The sequence below is a fragment of the Canis lupus genome, chromosome 26, assembly GCF_003254725.2.
Source record: "Canis lupus dingo isolate Sandy chromosome 26, ASM325472v2, whole genome shotgun sequence".
In the NCBI taxonomy this organism is placed as follows: domain Eukaryota; kingdom Metazoa; phylum Chordata; class Mammalia; order Carnivora; family Canidae; genus Canis; species Canis lupus.
This window is the reverse complement of record NC_064268.1, coordinates 1,618,037-1,640,520: the sequence shown is the minus strand read 5'-3', so window position 1 is coordinate 1,640,520 and position 22,484 is coordinate 1,618,037. Positions and strand designations below refer to the sequence as shown.

General features: G+C 53.0%; 1 protein-coding gene across 3 annotated transcripts in view; it reads left to right on the top strand.

The window, feature by feature from the left end:
• ADGRD1 (adhesion G protein-coupled receptor D1) overlaps window positions 1-22,484 on the top strand; it is a 122,736-nt gene that overhangs the window by 59,868 nt on the left and 40,384 nt on the right. The gene's annotated exons all lie outside the window — the stretch shown is intronic.

Sequence of the window (22,484 nt, the reverse complement as noted above, 5' to 3'; positions counted from 1 at the left end):
AAATTGTAACATTCAGAACCAGATGTAAGAGAAGTGCAAGCAAGTGGGTCGATTTCACTTTGGGGCACAAACTCTCCTGGCAGGTTGTGTGCAGCTGTTACTTCTCTAGGGTTTGTTGTGAGTGGGACAAACACTTCATTGCCTTTTTATGGTCACTCTTTGGTGCATTAGGGACCTAGAATATTCCTACCCTGCAGACTATGATGGGAACTGAGGTGCCCACATAAACACGACATACCCATATACACAGGTACATGCCTGATAGGCACACATGCAGTCACATACATACACATGCAGGCACACACATACACACCTCTGTACACACAGGCGCACACATGTACATACAGGCACACATACATGCACACATGTGCCCATATGGACACATGTGCATATGTAGCATCATTGAAATCCCACCAGCCAGCAATAACCAATGTTAACATTTTGATGTGCTTCCCTCAGCAGATACACTTGTGTGCTCTACACATAATTTCTTATAAGTGGGGTACCCTCCATGCTGTATTATGCCTCCGTTTTTTCATTTAACGTGTGTGTTTCTGTGCCAATAGTTGAAGACCATAAGTCATTTTCATGACTGCATTGCAGTCTCTTTATCACCGTTCTGTGGCTACATGTTTTTTTTAATGAATTAATTTTTTATTGGTGTTCAATTTACCAACATACAGAATAACACCCAGGGCTCATCCCGTCAAGTGCCCCCCTCAGTGCCCGTCACCCACTCACCCCCACCCCCCGCCCTCCTCCCCTTCCACCACCCCTAGTTCATTTCCCAGAGTTAGGAGTCTTTATGTTCTATCTCCCTTTCTGATATTTCCCACACATTTCTTCTCCCATCCCTTATATTCCCTTTCACTATTATTTATATTCCCCCAAATGAATGAGAACATATAATGTTTGTCCTTCTCCGACTGATTTACTTCACTCAGCATAATACCCTCCAGTTCCATCCACAATGAAGCAAATGGTGGGTATTTGTCATTTCTAATAGCTGAGTAATATTCCATTGTATACATAGACCACATCTTCTCTATCCATTCATCTTTCGATGGACACCGAGGCTCCTTCCACAGTTTGGCTATTGTGGACATTGCTGCTAGAAACATCGGGGTGCAGGTGTCCCGGCGTTTCATTGCATCTGAATCTTTGGGGTAAATCCCCAACAGTGCAATTGCTGGGTCGTAGGGCAGGTCTATTTTTACCTCTTTGAGGAACCTCCACACAGTTTTCCAGAGTGGCTGCACCAGTTCACATTCCCACCAACAGTGTAAGAGGGTTCCCTTTTCTCCGCATCCTCTCCAACATTTGTGGTTTCCAACTTGTTATTTTTCCCCACTCTCACTGGTGTGAGGTGGTATCTCATTGCAGTTTTGATTTGTATTTCCCTGATGGCAAGTGATGCGGAGCATTTTCTCATGTGCATGTTGGCCATGTCTATGTCTTCCTCTGTGAGATTTCTCTTCATGTCTTTTGTGTGGCTACATGTTGTTTGTTCCATGTTTTCATGATCATAAACAATGCCATAATGAGCCACCATGTTCCTGTTCAGTTATCACTTTAGGAAAACATCTTAGGGCGGCTCCATTAAAGCCTGCACATTGTCCTTCTACTTTACAGTTTATTGTGGGTGTTTAAGGCAGATCTGTGTTGGTTCTAGAACATGTGTTACAGCTGGAGTTCATACTCTCCAGACCTGGCTTCTCTCCCCACAGTTTTGAAAGTAGGTGTTAGGGAAGTACAGTAAGCTTACGCAAATGTGTGTGCATGAGTGTGTGGCATGGTGAACACATGGTGAGATCACCCCCACCCCACCAAGGACCCCTCCCAGAAGGCCCCATCAGTCTGACATGGGTGGGATGACAGCACTCCTCAAGCACTGCGTGGCTTTTGGTAACAGTGCACATGCATTTCTGCTTGGTGTGAACTGGGGAATGGAACTGCCAGCTCCTAGGGCACGTGTGTATTCAACCTGAGTAGGAAATGCCAAGCCAGCTCCCAGAGTGGATGCTGGTTTAGCCCTGACCATCGGCATATGACAGTCCCAGTGGCCAGCATCTGGTGTGTCTGTCGTTTCTAGCTTATTTGTTCTGGTGGCTCTTGGTGTCTCATTTTGGTTTTTATTTGCTTTGCCCTGGCAACTACTGAAGTTGGCTACCTTTTGGTATGTTTATTGAACATCCTGATGTCCCTTTTTTGTCTCTCCTGTTCAAGTCTTTTGCCTATTTTCCTGTTGGGTGGTCTGCTTTTGTTCTCTTATTGATTTTTTAGGAGTTCTTTACATATTGGGTGGGAGTCGTTTGTTGGATATGTGACTGGCATATATCTTTTTCACCTGGGTCTTGCCTGTTTACTCTTGGGGCTTCTCCTGGTGAGCCACAGCTTTGACCTGTATGCAATATGATGCACTGAGCTCCTCTTCATGCTGCATGTTCCTTGTGCTCTCACAGCAATCTGCACCCCACCCATGGTCACAAGGGCACTCTTGTGGCTACCTAAAGTTTCACTGTTTTCTAGCACTTCTCTGACTGTCCCCATGTGTTCTGTGAAGCAGGGTCGGGGCTTCATTCTCCAGGAAAGTCAGCGTCCTCTCCACAGCAGGGTCACCTTGCCATAAATCAAGTGACCATGTCTGTGTGGCTGTGTCTCTGGACTCTGTTCCTGCTTCTTGTCTGTTTATTCTGCTGCCTGTGTCTGCTGTCCTAAATGCCACAGCCTTCCAACTGGCCCTGCCACCTGCTCAGGGCCCTGGCTTCGTTCTTCCAGGCTGCCTTGGCCATTTTGAGTGAGATACCCATTTTAATATTTGATACCCATTGCCAACTGCCCTTCAGGAGCTTGTAGTGATGTGTCCTGCCACCAGAAGGGCTTGCCGGCACCCACCTCTCCCCCAGGGCTGCACATTCCAGCAGGCACAAAGTTGCATCATGCTGGTGTCTTTTTAGTTTGCAGTTTTAATTTTTATTTGTTTCCTCACTGGCTTCCAAGTTCTTCCTGCCTGTGGCATCATCTACCAGCCTTGTTTCTTATTCTGACTACTTTGGCCATATGCAAGTCAGAATTGTTTGTGTTGTCGGGTATGTCCACTATTTCTCCAGAAGAAGGGTGCACTAGTTTCCTATTGCTGCTGTAACAATTTACCACAACGTGCATGGTTTGAAACAATATGGCCTTTACTATCCTGCAGTCAGGAGGTCAGACCTCTGAGGTTAGTCTTGTGGGGCTAACACCAGCATCAGCGGGTCTGTTCTCCTTCTGGAGGCCCCAGAGGAAAATGTTTCCCTGCCTCTTGCTGCTCCTCAAGGCACTAGGTTCTGCATCCAGAGCTGGTGGCACAGCATCTTCAAACCTGTCTTCCTGACCCCACTTTCATAGTGATGCCTGCATCTCTGACATGACCCTTTGCTTCCCTCTTGAAAGGACCCTGATGGATCACCTGAATAACCTCCCCGCCTCCAGATCTTTAACTTAAGCCCATGTACAAAATCTCTTTTGCCATGTAAGGAACATCCTCAGGTTCTGGGTATCTTTGGGGGGACAGGCACTGTGTTGGATACTGCAGATTAGCAGGAAGCCGCTTGCAGATCCATGCTGTCCCAATCCTTGGGGCAGGTGGTCAGACTTGTGAGTGTGCACAGCCACCACTGCAAGATGGGCACTGTCCCCCCTGAGACTTTTTGCATACAACCCTCCTCACTCTGATGGATGTGACAGGAGACAAGGACTGATAAACATTGGCAGTGTGTTATCTATCCCTTTTCCGCCCAGGCTGGGCCCGATGTGGACACTGTCCAGCTGCTTGTCAAGGGCTGGGATGTGCAGTGGCATCCTACATCCTAAGGAACAAGTAGTCTGCCCACTTCAGTGAGACAGCAGAGTGCTCTCCCCTGGCATGTGTGGCCACACATGGCTGCTGGACAGCTTGACATGTGGCAGCTACGGTGTGTCTCCATGAGGCAGAGAAGAAACAGGGGACACCAGTTATTTTACCCTTGTCTCCAAGCCCAGCCCTTAAGTAAGCAGGAGTTTGCTGAACCCAGGGGGTCTGTTGTGTCCAGAGAAGTTGGTGATGGTGTGGTTCAGGGGCAGGTGCAGCCACCAGGTGCCTGGCATCCCGAACAGTGTCCTAATTGCTGCTATCCTCCTGGGAGGTACTGCAGGGGGCCATGGGGACAAGCCAGAATGCTCATTACTCAAGCTGTCTGTCCACACCCAAGGCTAAGCACCAGCCAAGACCTCGTCCCCCTGGTGGATCCACCTGTAGTCTGCATAGCTCCTCTGGGGGAAGAGGCTGAGGTTCATGTTTGCTGATTTATGCCTTTCTGGACCATTCCCTGGTCTCGCTGTCTTGCAGCACAGTGTCATCGGGTCTGAACATCTGACGGCAGAGCCATCGAAAACCCTTGACTGTTCTGTTGGGCCTAGCTTCATTTCCTCCAGGATCTGAGTCTGCAGGGCCCAGGGGGGTGTTATGGGTCCAGGTAGACCATGCAGCGGGGCTGCTTTGACCCGTCCTTAAGGTGACTTGCCTCACAACTCACATGTTTTCTTCAGTACCCCCCTGCCCCTCCTGCCCCTGACCATTTTCATGCACCTACCTGTCAGGTTTATTCCCACCTGCTTGTTGTGCTCTACCAGGTGGGGTCTTAGCAAATGCCAGCCTTCCTGGGTCACCTGCCTTGATGCCTGCCCCCCTGACACAAGAGGCTAGTAGTTTAATGGGGGCCCCATTTCCTTGCTCTGCCATTGGTCTTCCCCAGCCCACCAGGCCCACCTCTGTAGAGCTCTGAGACGTGGGTCTGGGGATGAGGTCTGGGCACCGACTCCCCGTCCCCACAGAGACCTTGGCTCCTCATGCCCAGTGAGCTAGCTTCCTTCCAAACATCTGCAGCCCCTGTGTTTATTCCCCAACCCCACCAACTTGTGTGGAGCAGGTGAAGCCATTCTAGCCACTCCTCCATTAGCTGCCACTTGGGCAGGTTGCCTCGGAAAATGGCCCCCGAGTGGCCTCTTTCCTGCCGCAGATTGTCCTTCTGGTCCCAGTTTCCTACTGTCTGACTCACAGAGACAGGTGATGTTTCTCTCCAGATGCAGCTCTTCAGGCACTGGCCATAGGAGGTTCCCCGAGGACCCACGCGCCAGCAGGGACATGCACCAGCACTGAGCCCTGCTGGAGTGGCCCATGTTGGCAGGTAGCAGTCCCACACCCAGGGGGCCGGCAGAACTCGGCTCTCTTCAGAGAGAGTCCCACACGTGCATCCTCAGTGTCTGAGTTGCGGCTCATCCCTGGTCCTCCAGTGGCTTCTAACACTTACTTGAGCATTCGCCCTGGTAGCAGGTTCCCCACCTGTTTGGTTCTCTGAAGAGGGACTTGAGGCCTCAGCTGGAACTCCCAGCTGTGCTGCTGTGAGCCTGTTGTGAGGGACGGCAGCCGGGGTTTGGTGGACGCTGCCACAGGGGTCACATACGTGTGGTTTGTCAGGTCTCCCAGTGGTCTCTCCTTCCTTCTGCCGCCCTGGACGTATGTGTAGTCAAGAAACACAGAGACCCTCACAGCAGCTACTTCATCTGCTGGCAGTCATGCTCCTACCCAAATAAGTGATGGTGTGTTCCCACCAGCCCACGGAGCTCTGCCGTGCTGGAGGTCTGTGCAGAGCAGTGCCAGGTGTGGTGCCTGCCTTGGGCCCTTGCTGCCATAGAAGCCCCTGACAACAGGGAGATGGGTGGGGCTGTGGTTTGTGTCCCCCGTGGCCAAGTCCAGTTGGAACTGATTTTCAGTTTTGTGAGGTAGGGGCTGGGGTGGGCAGGGAGGGGTCTGGGAGGCAGAGCTTCCAAAGCTGGCTTTGCCCTCAGCTGATTTCATCTTGATTGCAGTTGTGGTGACATGGGTAACATGCATGTTTCATCACTCCCTTGGCCCCATGTGCCCATCTCAGCCCCCTGTACCACCTTCCCCACCTCCCCTGCTCCAGTGACAGGGTCTGTGCACGTGCTGTTCCCTCTGCCTGGCACCTTCTTCTTGCTGCCCTTCCCGGCCCCTCAGGATACACCCCCACTCGCTGTCTCAGCTCTGCTGTCAGTCCTGGATGAGATGGATATCACTGTTGTTTCCCATTTCGGGTGGCACTGTGCATCTCGTGTGGTTGTTTTGTGAAGGTTTATCTTTTCCACCAGCCTCTACCCTGTGCACGTCATTGCTTGTCAGGCTGTGCACAGAGTGTGGCACTCAGGAGACCCCTGATGACGGGGACTGCGAACAAGGAGAGCACAGTGACATCCTCCAGATGACACAGCCAAGCATCAGGGCTGCAGCTCGGGGGGTCTGTGAAGCTCCATGTTCACGTGCCAGTGGGACACGTCTGTCTGTGGCATAAATTCAGACGTCACCTGCGTCTCAAACTTGCTCTGCTTTCTGCCCCTGCAGGCAAACTTCCCCATGCCGAACAATGAGCTTTTCTGCAGGTGGTCAATGGGACGGGGCTAGTGGCTGGCCCCCAAATATGACACACACTTGGTCGTTCTGACACTTGAGATTAGAAACTGTGGCATTATTATGTTTGGAAGAAACTGTAACTTTTTTTTAAAAAAATGTATTTACTTATTTTAGAGAGAGGGAGAGAGAGCAGGGGAGGGGCAGAAGGAGGGAATCTCCAGCAGATAACCCACTGAGTGCAGTGTGATGCGGGGCTTGATCTCATGACCCCGAGATCATGACCTGAACCTAAGCCAGGAGTTGGACACTTAACCAACTGAGCCACCCCAGAAGAAACCATGCCAGAATAACATTGACAGAAGTCAAAATAAAAGAAGAACATACCCATTTTCCATATATCTCTCAATCCCTTACACATGTGTGAGCATGTCACCTGTCAGGGTTACAACACAGGGAAAATACTTATATGCATGAGAACACTTGAGTGAAGGGAGGGGCAGAGGAAGAAGCAGACTCCCTGCTAAGCAGGGAGCCCAACGATGTGGCGCTTGATCCCAGGACCATGAGGTCATGACCTGAGCTGAAGGTTGACACTCCAGCGACTGAACCACCAGGCACCCCACCTCATTCCCCTTCTTGTTTGCTGGCATAAACACAGCAAAGCCTACGTGGGCTTTGCAGATGGGCCAGCATTGGGGGTTTGAGCTGCAAGTGGCTGGGCCAGGCCCAAGAGGGACATGTGGGGAGCCCCCCCACCACATCCTCGTGGCAGCTCATGTGTGCAGCCTGGCAGGGCCCCGATTCCTCTGTTTGAACTTTAAAATCTCTTGGAAACACATCCCCAAGCCCATGCTGATGGACTAAAGTGACCTAGCACCTTGCCTCATGCCCCACACACAGACCAGGATCTTGGGATGGCTGGTAGTGGGTAGGTGTGCTCAGACCTGAGCAGGCGGGGTTCTCTCCCAGTTCCGATCCCACTTACTCTGACTGTTGGGTGTTGTCTCTCTTATTTGGCATCTGAGAGTATAGGGGTGGTTGATGGACAGCTCACATATTTTCTAGAGTTGACAAGTTTTCCAGGTGTTTTTTTTTTTTTTTTTAGAGAATCAATACTTTTTGTGAAGTATGCAGTTTAAAAAAATTTTTGAACATGGTTCAGGCCACATCAAACACATGTGGGGATCCGGTTCAGCCAGCCAGCTGCATGATTGCTGTTCCTTCAGATTTTTCCAGACGTTTGCCTGGAGAGGACACAAAGTCAACTAGTAGTGAGGCTTGTGGGTGAAGTTTGGGGGAAGGTGCTCATCTCCACGTGGCCACCAGGGCTTGGACCGAGGTGGGAATATGGATGCGCAGGTCTGGGTGGGAGAGGTTAGCATTAGGATGCCTGGAAGGACAGTGGTCAGATGGTGGTGGAGGGGCAGGTCAGCTCAGGCCCCCATCAGGGGTGAGCCTGCTTGCCCAGGAGGGTGGACATCACGTCCATGTATTCCCCACTCCCATGATCCTGATGCAGATAGCAGTGGGGGACACTTCCTGAGTCTGGCACTAGCAGAGTTGCCCACGAGGGCAGGAGGCTACTGCTGCCACCCAGGACTGGCCAGCAGAGCACATTCTCCTCCCTGACGGAGGCCACACAACAGAGGGACTGGGCCTGCCATCCTTGGGTGGCCCCTGACGTGGCTGTAGATGAGACGTGTTGGTGGGACATGCTCCTGCCTGGCCTGAGTCCCAGGTGACCAGAGAGGCCCACCTTCCTCTGCTTTGGTGAGAGCTGCAGCCAATCCTTGACCTTGCAGCCAGGAGAAAACTGGACCTGGCAGGGGGACCCCACCCTACTGACCGGGCAACCTTGAGTGCGCATACATCCTATTGTCTGGGCTGCCCATTTTCCCAGAGGGACTGCTTTTATGTGACATTTCCTGATTCTTACATGTGCCACACATGAACGGGATGTGACTGACAGCACGCAGGTGGATAGGGCACATGCTGGGTCCTCATGTGCAGGGCGGGGGGAGATCGAGGTAAGGTCAGGGGAAGAGCCACGTTTCCCTCAGGTCCCTGGAGCTGCGAGTCCCCAGGGGGCCCAGAGTTGGCTGAGTGCAACCTTGGCATTCTTTCCCTGCCTGCGGGAGGTGGCACAGCAACCCTGTGGGGACCCCCCATCCCAAGGGACCCGCACAGCAAAAGTATCTGCTTTGGTGTCTGGGAGGCCGGGAAGGAGAAAGTCCAGCCCAGCCTGAGCTGAGGGTCTCCAACTGGTGGTCCGATGATGGCTGAGGCCACGCCAGCTGTGTCTGGAAAGAAAGAAGCAAAACAAGGATGCCTGTGTCCTCACTCCCAGCAGAGATTCCAGCCCAGGGACAGCCCAGCACATCTGGCCTGGCACCTGCTGTTTCTGCAGCTTCTCCCCTGGCGCTCCCACTGCGAGCACCCCGAGCCAGCCAAGGGAGTATCTGGGCGTGGGCAGGAGTGCTTGTTGGGCAGAAGGCTGCCTCTCCCCTGGGGTCCAAAGACCTTTTCCTGCTTTTGCATCATGACTTTGTTGCAAACATTTTAAAATCTGGAGATTTCACGTAAAAACCAGAATTTCTCTCTGTTTCTCCCTTGGAAAATGGAGGCTCTGAGAATGCAGAGTGACTCACACCTGAGCTACCAACTGCTGGGATCTGTGGCCCTTAGGTCTCAGGAGCCCGGGACAATGGCGACCCCTGTTTGGGGAGCCCATGTTTGAGATCTGTGATGTGATTGCCTCTGGGGGAAGGCTCTGTGGTGGCTGTGCTGGCTTCCCAGCGTTGTTGCTCATCTGATGGGGATTTGGAGACAGTGGTCGGCAGGACATGGACCGCGGGTGAGGACATGGGCGGCGGGTAGTTGTCACCATGGCTTCCCTCCATCTCCCCCCTCCTTCATCCCCTTCCTTCTCTGCAGCTGGTGTCCTTCCTCAGGTAAGGGTACAGCAATAAGCAGTAATAGCCTTAAGCCCACGTGTTTAGTGTACGTTTCTCAAATACATGTGAAAACAGGTGTTATAATGAAACAGAGTGTGCCCGTTTCTCTCAGTCATGTGGATCTAAAGTCATCTTGCAGTCTGTGGGGTGGGCAGCTGGCCCCAGGGGAAATGGTGCATGAACCAGCAGGGGTTTGGAGTCAGACAACTCAAGCCCCTGGTGTAGTCCTGGACACGCTCTGAGATTTGGGGTACAGTGCCTGCCCTGAGACCGTCAGGACACAGAGCACATGGTGGCAGCATGTGACCCAGCCTCATGGGGCAGCGGGAGGGGACCGATGATGGGGAGCATCATGGCAAAGCTGCAAAGTTGTGTCCACTTTTGGAGCTGAGCTTGTAAGGTGATGGCCCTCATGCCATCCGCAGCCCAAAGATGACCTGGACTATGTTTCAAATATTTCGAAGCTGTTGCCAATGTTCAGAGTTGGCATTTTGACCCAAACATCTTATTTTCTGGTTTTTGGCTGTGCCGGTCCTGCTGAGAGGCAGGATGGTCGGAGTGGAGAGATAACCGTGCCCTTTACTCCTGCCAGGGGCCATCATCCCAGCTAGCTTCCCCTGGGGACACCTGCTGACAGCCTGTTTCCTGGGAATGCCCTCCTCCTGCTGGGGAGCAGGATCTTCACTGGGCACAGAAAACCAGGGTGCTGGCCGCTGAGGAGATAAGTTTGGACTCAGGCCTCAGGAGGTGCCCAGAGGGAGCAGGACGTGGCCTCATCACTGATAGGGACATCCAGAGCCAGACACCCTTCTGCTGCTGGCTGTGGGATGTGGACCTCTATCCGGTCTCGATCTGCGTTGTCCGCTGGGTCAGGATGGGTCTGTAGCTGCAGCTTCTCCAGGTGGAAGTTAGCCACCGCAGGAGGGGCCTTCCCGTCTAGTCTGCATGCTCTGGGGTGCCTTGGCTAGGCCATCAACACTCACCTTGGGGCTTTGTGGAAGTCACGAATCTGCAGGAGGAGGCTCAGCCTCCCATAAACCTGTGTCCTTATCAGTAAGGAACGGTGGTCTCCACGGTGGGCTGCTTTCCTCTGGAGGTGAATGCCCCCTGGGCTTCCAGGATTTGGGCCCAGGATGATGGCACTCCGCTTGTCACCTCCATGTCACAGGTTGGGGGTGGGGCAGCAAGACCTCCTGCAGCTCCTCAGAAGGAGGCTCCCGAGGCCCCCACAGCATGTGTCCACTGATGCCACTGGTCAGAGCCTTTGCTCTGAATGGCAGAGAGCAGGTGTACATTTGTCACAGAGCTCTGTCCTGCCCCTTACAGGGGCACTCAGGGCCCTGTTTGCTGAAGGGGGGCTGCAGGAGATGGCAGGCCAACAGCCTTCCTGGAGCCATGAAGGGGGACAGGGGATGGTGCCAGGTGGAAGGCACAAGTCATCTCTGAGTCCCTTCCCTAGGGTGAGTGTTTCCTTTCAGTCTGGCCTGCTGGCTGGAAGCCTGGCATCCTGAGTCCCGGGATCAGCCACATATCCTCGGGGCTTGGCTGGGAGCTGCCTGCTGTGTGTTACTCCACGTTATCCATGGCAGCAGATGTGATGGGGCCCAGCTGTTCAGGGGGCGTGCCGGCCCTTCCTTGGAAGAACCGGTACCGGGTGGGGGCCCTCCAGGGAGTTTCCATGACCTGTGCTCCTTGGATGTGCAGGGTGGAGGGCTGAACCAGGCGCTGTCCCACATGACGCTTAGATCGGTAATTTATTCTACGATGATAATAGGTTGTTGATCCAGTAACTTTTTATAGTTCACATAAAAGACTCTTGTTCTCTGGGAAACCATTCCTCATTTCTGGGCAGGACAGGATCATGTTTAGACGTTGGCATGGCCCTCCTGTGCTCTGTGGGACAAACCCACACTCGGGGGCTGGGAGTCTGACCTGGGCCTGTCTTGCTGGGTCGGGCAGCAGGGCCGCCTGCCTCTCCTCCCGAGTCTCCCTATCCTCCCTATCCTCCTGAGTGCCGGGGGTCCAGCTCCCTCAGCAGCCCCGGGGTCCTTGCTGAGGCGAGGCGAGGCCAGGCCATGGCTCTCCCACACGCAGGAGAGAAGAGGAGCAGAGTGAGGAGAGAACTGGTGTGGAGGGATGGGAGAGGCAGGAGGAAATAGAGAACATGTGAGCACAGAGAGCAGCCACCACGTTGCATGGGGCTGAGAGCAAGCTCTGAAATCAACTCTTGTGTTCAAGTCCTGGCTCCATCACATGTGAGCTGTGTGGCCCCAGGCTGGACCCTTGAGGTCTCTGGTCTCAGCTTCCTCTGAACAGTGGGCTGATGTGAGGGCCGCACCGGCGGACGGTGTGAGGCAGGTGCAGCAGAGTGGAGTGTGGTGGCTGGCACTGCGCAGCGAAAAGCTCTTGGGCAAGGCACTGCCGTGCACGACCCTAACTCTTCTCAGGATCTCCCGTTCTGCTCCACCCGACAGTGTTTGCACAGTCATACCCCACCCACCTCTCTGCCGCTATATTGATAAACTTCTTTTCAACCTAAAGGCCCGCTTTTCTAAGTAGCTGTGGCTGGAGATTCTGGGAATGGAATGCCTGTCCTGGCATTGTCTGGTGTACGTGCAAAGTCTATGTACCACCCGAAATGATCTTGTGCAGCAGGGGTGCTCAGAGGAGCGGTCTCCTGGCAAATGTCGGTCATAGGATCCATGCTGAGCCACGGGACATCATTGTGAGCCACTGAGTGTGTGCTATAGGGGCTCCCGTGCCAGTGGCAGGGAGAGGGGGACTGAACTGGGGGCCTCCTGTGGGAATGGATCCTGTTGGATGGGACTGGCCTTGCCTCTCCTGGGTGCTGGTGGTGGGATGGGCAGCCCCCTGGCCCAGAGGCAGAAGTAGTGCAGTGGGAGGTGCAGCTGGAGAAGGTCTGAACTGATACTGGGAAAGTGGGACGATTGTTTCTGGCTCATAGATGTCACACTTGGTGGTCAGGAAGTTGTCCTTCCTCTGCCTTGGCTTGGTCTTGTCCCTGTGGTCTGGTCCCGATGAAACTGGGCGAAAAGACTTCTTTTGCAAATGTTTGGAGCTTATACTGCACCTTACGGTTCCAGGCATTTGTGCAGGAGGCTGTGGACTCAGCATGTCCCACTAGGGCGGCATTTACTCGCTGACTACCAGCGGCCCACGATACAACCGCATCCTGTCCCTGAGTGAGAATCGACAGCATTGCATTGTGGTTCTCAGTGGGACACCCTGGCGCATGTGTAGCTGGGAAGTGCCTTCCTAGGGTTGCCAGGTGTCCGGAGCTGCTCACATGAAATGCAACTAGCTGTTTCTAGCCCAAATTTCCAGATCATGAACTGTGGCCTACTTCCATGTTCAGTGTTGGGGTTCAGCTGGATGGATGATGGTGGTCCATCCTCCTGTGATGTTCACACCTGTGTGAGATGTAGGGTTACACTGATGTGCTCCAAGAAACAAGAAATCCTTGTTCCTTTGATTGATGCCAGCAACAGCCAATGGCATGCTCCATTTCATTTTCTGCTATTTATTTGAAACAACTTGGATGTTTGTGTTTAAATGGGAAATTTCTGCTAGGTGTCCTCTCTGTAAATGATTAGAAAATCCCAGTAAGGACATACTTTCTGGAGTGTACAATTTTTGGGAGAGCAGTAGATGTCCTTTTTTTTTTTTAAGATTTTATTTATTCATGAGAGATACACACAGAGAGAGGCAGAGACGCACAGGCAGAGGGAGAAGCAGACTCCCTGTGGGGGAGCCTGATGTGGGGCTCGATCCCAGGACCTCAGGATCATGACCTGAGCTGAAGGCAGGTGCTCAACCACTGAGCCATCCAGGTGCCCCAATGGCTTTATAGCCTTTCCTGACCAACATATGCTAATCAGAGAGGGTGTTCTGTCCGGTGCTGGACAGAACACCCTCTTGAGACCTGCCTAGAGATGGGCTGGAGCCCATGCCAGAGGGTGGCTGTAGCCTCTTCTGTCCCCCCCACCCTAATTCACATGGTTTGTGTCGCTCCTCCAGAGACAGAGATCACAGCTTCTGTGCCCTGGGAGCTCTGAGCTGTGGGCCTCCCGACCTAACTGGGTGTGTCTACACAGCACTCCCTTGATTAGACTGGAAAGGACAAGCTCTCAGGAGTAGAGCGGAGGTGGTTACTGCCCACACCACCAGCTGGAAAGGCTGTACTCTGCCCCCCTGACCAGGAGCCCCCTCCCTGTGTCTGATGGTGCACGGTCTCTGCTGCAGCTGCCAGCTCAGGGCCCAGCTGGTGTCTGAGGGAACCGGAGCGTCCAGTCCTGGGAAGGGCCCAGTGGCCTGAGCTGCTCCAGCTCCCACCACCTGCTCCAAGAAGTCAGGGGCCACCGACCAGCCATGAGTCACAGCACATTTCCGCGTCTATGTCCCCATCCGCCCCTGAACTCTGCCCCAAAGGGCGCTCTGAAGCCCGCACACCTTTTGTTGGGAGCAGGAGTGCTGTGTCCTCAGGGAGTTATTGCCCTGGTTCACATCATTGTCACTGACACTGGGGAACCCAGGGATGGCTTCCAGGGCTCCTGGGGGTGACAGTGAGGCAGCGCCACATTGCCAAGTCCAGGTCGCTCCTGCAGCAGAGACAGGCTTCTCTTTCCAAGGACTAGCCGGGGAGAAAAATGCACCAACGAGCTTAGATACGGCAGGGGGTGGTCTCGGGACAGAAGGCAGAGAGAGAGGAACTGAGGTAAGAGCCCAGCACTCGAGGTCATGGGCAGCCTGGAAGCAGAGTTCTAGGACACATCCTCCTCTGAGGCCCTCCCATGGGGTCACACCTGCCCCACTGCTAGACCAGGGCGTCACGGCCGTGTACTCTGTGCGCTGCTTCCTGCCCACCTGGCTGGCTCGCGGATGTCTCGCCCTCGTATTGATGCCCCTAGGTGTTACACGTGTCTTAGTTATTTTTTCTCAGAGCCATTCTTTGTTCATGGCTGCTCACTTCCACCAGTGTGCCCTGCCAGATCAGGAAGGTCTGTGTCGTTAGAAGCTCCTCCCTGGTTTGGAAAGGCTCTGGTATGGCTTTTGTGCCCCGAGAATGACAGGAGCTTGTTTCAGGAGTTGCTGGGGCTGTGCTCACATGCCAGGGCCTTTGGCTTTTGGTCATACAAACCGTTTCCTGTCCACCTCGGTCAGACCTGCCGCTGGACCGCTACCTGCTTGTCTGCAGTTGGTATTTATGTTCTTAGCTCTGCCTGTTGAGCTTTCATCTGCTGGGCGTGCACAGTCACCTGAATGATACTTCCCTGGGGATGGTGACCAGCTTTGCCAGCTCCATGTCTGCTAAGCACATTTATTTCAACATCCCCATGGCTCATTCCTGTATGATTATTGGGATCCTGAGAAGTGGCAGTAACATCTTCACACTTGCCTTGCTCACTAGTGAGTTAAATAATTCCTTTAATACGTGTTCATTTCAGGTCTGTTGGAGAGTCATGATTTCACCTTTGTGAAAGATGCTCTCTTAACACGTGGGAAGATAATTGAAAGGGAGGACTATATATTCTTTATTAAAAGAATGTGTGTGTGTTTAAGGCCTAGGAGAAGTTGGATTAGGCTGTTTTACTTGTGAACGTGTATAACAGAGTAGCAAACTGGAAAATGTGGGGGGGTTGATGGAGATGTATCCCAGCTCAGGTGGGGAGGCTGCCCGAGCACCTGTGTCATGCACGGTTCTGAAATGCACATGGTGGGTTCTGTTCCTGCATCCTCTGAGTCATACCACTCACCTTTCAGGGAAATAGCATCGTTTTTAATGTGGTTTATAGGCGAGTTCAAGATCATCAACACGACCCCATTGTTATTAGCAGCCACAGAATCAGGCTGTAAAATAGATCAGAATTTTACAACCTTTCCAACCCATACCATTATCTGCATAAAAATAAAAGTATTAGACTCTCTGGTGTGGCCCCCTGGGACACACCTATAATTGCAATTTTCTGAGTATCTGCAAATCCTGCAGCTACAGGTTTATATTGCTATTTCTGTTCTGTACTTTGTGTAATGAAAACAATACATTTCCCTCCCAGTTGAGGAGGGCTGATCTGCGTGGAAGCAGTGCTAATCTGTTCTGATTGCCAGCCCTTTGTTTCAGATGAACATTAGAGGCCAAACTTCAGTTCACAAATCAGGAAGACTTTCTGGCTGTAGGAACACTTACATGTGTGGCACTGGAAACAGGGACCAACAGAGAGGATTGATTTCAGGATCACCAGCCACTCCTTCTACCCTTATGGAGACTGTGTTGGCACTGCAGCTCTGGGTGTGCGGGCCATGCAAGGCAGGGAGGGCCAAGAGGGGAAGGCAGAGATCTGTCGGGGAGAGATCAGCAGACCATTGCTGAGGCTGTGTTTTAAGTTCTGATGCTCTTCGTTTTTATATCACAGTACAGATGACATCAAAATTAAGTTTGTAGAACATTTCTGAAAAATTTAAACCAGGTGTCTAGGGAGAAATAATTTATAACACAAATATTCCATGAGCAAGAGGCATCTGGGAAAAAAGCATCTCAGAAAGAGGTCTAGGAGCAAAGTCTGACTGTTTGATGTGGGTGGAGGATGGAATGTGACACAGGGGCTGCGGCTGGACCCTCCGCAGAATAAGGGATAACTGCTTCTTTCATTTCTGGCCCAGACCACACAAGAGATCCTGTGCTTCAGTGAGGACAAAGCATACACCTCAGGATGCAGACGTGGGTGTTGGCAGAGCCACCAGGGCCCCAGAAGGTGGGAGGAAGCCCCCGGGAGGAGCAGGGTCCTGGGTGTGCCTTGTGTGTGTGCTTGTGCAGGCAGGAGGTGCTGGGGAGCCGGGGGAGGGGTCATATTTTCCACTGTGGTGACAGTAACAGTCAGCTGCCCAGGGGCTCCTCTGCTGCACAGGAGGATTGTACATGCTGTGCAGAAGTCAGGTCCTCCTCATGAGGCCTAAATCCCGAAGCTCTGCTTAGCCAGGCACATACCTGCTCCCCCCTCAAGCCTGTGCTCCTCCAGCTGGAAAACATGGCTTTCTTAGAGTTGATCTGATGTGGTTTAACCCATTTAAAACCTCTTATTTCAGGATAAGGTTAGAGTCACAGGAGCTTGCAGAAGTGGTAGGAAGAGGACCGCCCTACCCCGTACCCAGTCTGCCCTGTGGTTAGAGCTGCTCTAACCCATTGTGTAGCTGCAGAACCAGAGGAGCATTGGCTGTCATTTGAAGTCAGGTGGGGCTCCCAGAACCACCATGGACACTGTGCTGCCCACCTGTTCTACCCTGCAACGGTCTCCTGTTGCACTGCCTCATCCTTAACCAGTATACTGCCTTCCATCTGGAGGATCCGTCCTCCTGAGAAAGACAACCACAGTGTGTCGCCTTTTGAGCTTGCCTTCTGTGACGTGGCCGAATGCCCGAGGCCTGTCCAGGTTGTTGCTATATCAGGTATAGGTGTTTGTGAGGGCGGGTGGTAGCCCCTGGCAGTGGGGTTCCCAGTGTGCTCAAGCACCCACCCCCTGCTCAGGAGGTTATGGGTGTTCCCAGGTGTTGGCTTGAGCAAGTAGAGCTGCTATGTTGAGTCATGTGCAGGTTTTCCTGTGGAAACAGCTTGCATTTTTCTGGCATAAATACCCAGGAATGCAACTGTTGGGTCATAGGGTAAGGATTCTTAATATTTTTTAAAACTTCTAGGCTGTTTTCCAGAGTGACTGCCTTATTGCACGTTCCCACCAGCCTGGTGTGAGCAGTCAACACCCATGTGCTCGTCAGCATCTGTTACAGTGCCTGGTTTTTATTCCTGGTATTCCCACGGGGGTCTTCACTCCCTGATGGCTGGCAGCTTGACATCTGCTCTCGGGCTTTCTGGCTCTCTGTGTGTCCTCTTCTGTGTGATGTCTCCTGCCTGCCTTTGTCCATTGTCTAACTGGATTCTTGGGTTTTTTTTTTAGAGTTGAATTGTGAGAATTCTCTATTCTAGACATCACTCCCATGTCAGATATGTGGTTTGTCTTCGTGTCCTCTTCACGGGGTGTTTCAGAGAGCTGAAGTTTTTAATTTTTAGAAGTCTGATCTATTGATTTTAAAAATTTTATGGATTGTATTTTTGGTGTCCTAGCCAACTACTCTTTGATGGGCTCTGGGTATGGACGGTTTTCTCCTGTGTTACCTCATAAATTCTTATAGTTTCATGTTTAATGCTTCACAGAGGATCCATCTTAAGTTAATTTTGTATAAGATGTGACATTAGGTTGAGGGGTGTGTGTTTCTGTATGTATTTGCCTGTGGGCGCCCACTTGCCCTGGTGCTGTGTGTGGGAAGATCTATGCTTCCTTCATGGAGCCACCCTGTTGCTCCATCAGATGTGAGTTCACGGCACCATGCGGGGTTGTTCCTGGGTTCTCTACTCTGTTCTGTCCAACTGGGGCTACCAGTCAGGACCTGTCTTTGTAACTCATTTTCCTTCAGGAAACCAGCCTATGTGCTGGGGCAGTCGTGTGATCTTGGGCTTGTAAGTGCACATGGAAGGTACTTTCTGGAGCATCGGAACAGACACGAATGGCACTTGGTTCTTTAAGGAGCCTATTTTCTAATGGGAGGAAATGATTCAAGAAAACTGAGGATCCCGTGTTTTGCAGAGGAAATACATTATTGCAACTTGTGTGAATTTGTCTTCATTTAGATGAATCCTGATGTGTTTTCCAGCGTCCTCTCTCAGACTGGAATGGGAGGGCAGTGAGGGCTGGCTCCAAGGGCGAGGTGAACACTGAACATCGGGGCCAGGAAGGTGCCATGACCCCACGTGCACCTCACTGGAAGGGGCAGCAACAAACACAGTGTCTGTGGCTCAACACAAGAGCTTCCTTTTATTAAAAAACAAGAATCTCTGCAACTTCTTTGCGTGAAATGGGGATGGAGACTTTTGGAAACATCCCCGAAGTCCAACACCAATAAGAGTGCACGCACAGCTGCCTTCGCCTCCACATTCCTGCCCACTTTGGCTCCCCTGGTTTGCTCCATGCTGCACACAGGGTCCCGTCTGGCCCCGTCTGGCACACTTTTCCCTGAAAGCTTCAGGACTCGGTGTCACCAGGGCCAGGGATGACTCGAGGTGGGCTGCAGACCGTGTGGGACTTGCCAGCACCGTCCCCCGTGTGCGCCCCCCCCCCCCCCAGGTGCCGGCAGACGTGCTGACTGTGAGTTCCCCACCGGGGGTCCCAAGTCCTCAGGACAGGGGATGGGAGAGGCCCTGCAGGATCGCACTGGGAGTTCAGTTCCCTCTGGAGTGTCCCAGAATCCCACAGGGCAGTGAAAAAAAAAACAGAGAAACTCATTTTTAGAGTCGTGCGAGCCCCACGTTCCCACGGCCCCTGGTCCCCAGGGCTCAGTGCACATCTCTGACCTGGTCCAGGCTGGCCATGGTGCGTGTTGACCTCCAGGCCGTGCTCAGCTGCAGGTGGATGGAAGAGGCAGGTGGGGAGGTTGGGCTGTCACCTGAAGACAGACATGAGCTCCTGCAGGCACCACACGTCTGCATCGTGTGCTCCCGACATGTCCCTGGACAGGACAGACCCACGTCCAGCTGAGTCCAGCTCAAAGGGGCCTCTGGCCTGGAAGGGCTGGGGAAGGTGGAGGTTCAGGCGACATTTGGACAGGGAAGGGGTGAGGGGCCTGTGTCAGGGTCTTGAGGGTGTCCTCAGATGACCTGACTGATGCCTTGAACGAGGGTGCCTGTGGTCCAGATGCAGCCTGGGGTGAAGGGGACCTTGTGTGCATGTGAGCACAGCACGCAGACGTGTTCTCAGTGTCCCTGCACTGCCCACCTGTGTTGGGCCCTGGCTGGGGGTGCTGAGACCCCAATCCACTGGGTCACAGGCCTCACTCCCCCACCTCGACCTTTTGCCCTTTCTGGAGGTGATCAGGGCCCTGCCCCTGCTGCTGGGGCCTGTGTGAGCATCCATTGGGAGGGACTGCGCCCACTTTCCCATGCTCACAAAGGCAAGAAATGTCCTCCAACACCAGGACTTTGAGGCTGATTGAAGGGTTTCCTCATCAGCTTCCAACATGACTTCCATTTGTCTTACTTTCCTCCAAGCTGGGACATCTCAGCCATTTGGAGCCCTGGCCCCCAGCTTATGAGATGAGCCAGGTGACGTTCCCGTGCACCTTCCCCTGTGCTGGGTTTGGGGCCTCTGTCTCCTTCCATTGCTCTACTGAGGTCAGAATTAAGGACCATGGAGCTTTCTGTGTGTTTGCTTGGGGCAGTGACAGCAAGTGTCTCCTCACCTTGTTTGTAGGAAGAACTATATACTTGGGTGAAAAGCAAACAAGTTTCTAAGCAAGGAACATTTACAGGTTATCTGATAGATTTTTCTCCTCTCTTGATATGTGTCTCCCAGAGCAGACGCCTTTCTGAACATTGATTATGAACAGTAGGCAATAAATACTTGACTACTCCCATTGACATCTACTGAACGGTAGGGTTGTCCAAGGGAGTATTCCTGCAGGAGGCACTCTGCGGTCTGGGTGACATGGAAGGGGGGTTTGTCTGTGGCAGTCAGGGGGCAGAGAGCAGGGCTAGCTCTCTGCTGGAAGGCCCTCTCTCTGTCAACTGCAGGCCTCGGCTTTGGGGCACAGGAGGGGTTCAGATAATGGCTCTCCCCATCACCCATGTGAGCACACCCCATTCCCTGGTCATGGCACATGCAAGGCTGCTGGGCGTTGACGCCTCCCACATTTTTCCGGAAAATCAGGCCATAACATGGATGACTCACCTTCCTCTTTCTGGCATCACTGCTCCCCGTGTGTTCATAAATCATGCTCCTGGGAATGTTTTAGGCCTCCTTTCTTGGAGACGTGATGAGGGCTTCTATTCCAGTTGCATTGCAAACTCAGACATGGGGAGGCGGTCTGCTGTTCTCGTGCCAGGAGGAACCTTGGATGTCAGAATCGGACTTTCCCAACTCTGGCAGGGTGTGACCTTGGCTTCGGACCCAGGGAGCGCCGTCTGCCCCTCCACCCTCTCGACCACACACATGCTGGCTTGCTGCATTCGGGGATGATTGTTAAATCCCCTCGAATTTGGATCTGGAGCCAGAGGGTTGGGACTAGGAGGGGTCCCTTCTGCCAGAAGTGAGGGGAGCCGGCTCCACACTGCAGGCAGTGGGAGAGAGCACTGCTTCTTCCTCGAGGCCTCAGCACACTGGTCCCGTGTAATCCTGGCTTCAGTCCACTCTCCAGTCCTGCCTGGTGTCCACCTGCCTTTCCAGGGCACAGGAACACTCTAGTGCACCTGCCTGTGGACAGTGACACCTGATGTGTCCTGGAAAGTGAGTCCAAGGCCATTCAGGGCCGAGGACGCCTCAGTGATTCCAGGTGGAGGTCACCACCTGGTCCTCATTTGTACTTTGGATTTTGTGGGATTGCGTGTTGTGGTTACCCTGTTAATGACCTTCTGTGTTCCCAAGTGGCTGCAGGATGGGGCTCTCTGTATCTGAGTGCAGTGTTCACGGCAGCTGGGACATTGAGGGGATGGGCGGGGGAGTGAGGGGTGGCGGGGAGGAACGTGTGTCTCAAATTTAAGAGCTTGAGAAGCCCAGGCACTGGCCCCAGCCCGGGTTCTGCCTGTGGTGGCTCCAGGGATGGGTGATGCACTTGTAAAACCAACCTCTGTGGTGAGCGTGGGAAAGAGCACCAGAAGGTGGCCCAGGTGGCACTAGGGACAAGGTCAGAGTCTGGGAACAGAGTAAGAATAAACAGAGGTTTAGCCCTTTGAGGGTTTTGCATGGATCTCTTGAGTCTGGGCTGTGCTGCTTGGGCCACTCTGCCCTCTCTTAGGGTGTGAGGTTCAGCTAGACTCATCTCCCTGAACACCAGTCCCTCTGCCCTGACCTGGCATGTACTCGGAGATTTCTGAGGCACATTCTTCTGCGGTCCAGTGCCATGGGCCGTGCCGAGTGGATATCCCCATAGGTGCTCTTGGAAATCAGGAATTGCTCCTACCTGTCTGGAAGGGGGTGTTTCCACCCTGACTCACACAGTGAGTACTTTCACATGCTGTGCATGTGCAAGGGGCTAACCCTGGGGGACGGATGGCATTCCTGCTGCATGAGGCCTTACTCTAGTGGAGGGACATAGGCGATAAGCAGATGGACAGGCAATAACCAGGGATGTTTATATAGTGTTGAGCGCTGTGAAAAGATGAACCAGGTAAAGGAGACAGCGATGGGGAAACATCTCTAGGAGGTGAAAATGGGAGTGATTGGAGGAGCCAGCCATGGTCCTGGGCAGGAAGGTTCTACAGAGTTTCCAGGCACGGGCAATTTTGAGAAACCCCATAATGTATGACAGTAACCATTAAGATACCAGAAGGGAAAACAAAAGGAATAAGGATAACATTTGCCCAAATATCAGGGATAAATGGTATTAATATAATTGTGTTGTGCACTTGGGGTCCGTCATCCATGGTTCTAGCACGAAGAAGATGATGGATGAGCCATCTGGTGTTTGCTGTGGGTCCCGAGGGTACCTGTCAGGGCTGCTATAGGCCCAGACCGGCACCCAGAAAGAAGAGCTTATGTATCTGGTGCTGGGGTGACAAGGGAGCTGTCCATCCAGTTGCTCACCTGCCCTGCAGAAGGCTGACTGCCACGCTGGCACGTGAAGCCCCACGATGGAGGTGGGGGTGGGGTCTCGAGAGCAGATGAGACAATGGAGTGAGTGGCAGGCGGCCACAGGAGAGGTTCTGACTTAGTTATTGGGAATCTGTAACACATCATGTGTCCAGGAGCAGCCCTGGCTTCCCGGCAGTGCTCCAGCTCCCCGAGCTTCCTGTGAGTGGCTCCTGGCCAACCCCCTGTGATTTGTTTTGGGCAGAGCAGCTGCAGTTAAGTGCCCCTGCTGGCATCCCAGAAGAGTCCAGGGGCTAGAAGTTTCTCTTTTGGGGGGAGAATAAGAGTCCTAGGAACAAGGTTGCTGGTTGAGCTGGTCACTTGTTTGTTCCTTTGTCCTCTTCTTCAACCAGTCTGTAGTGAGTGCCTGCTGTGTGCCTTCTCTGGCCAGGCACGGGGGAT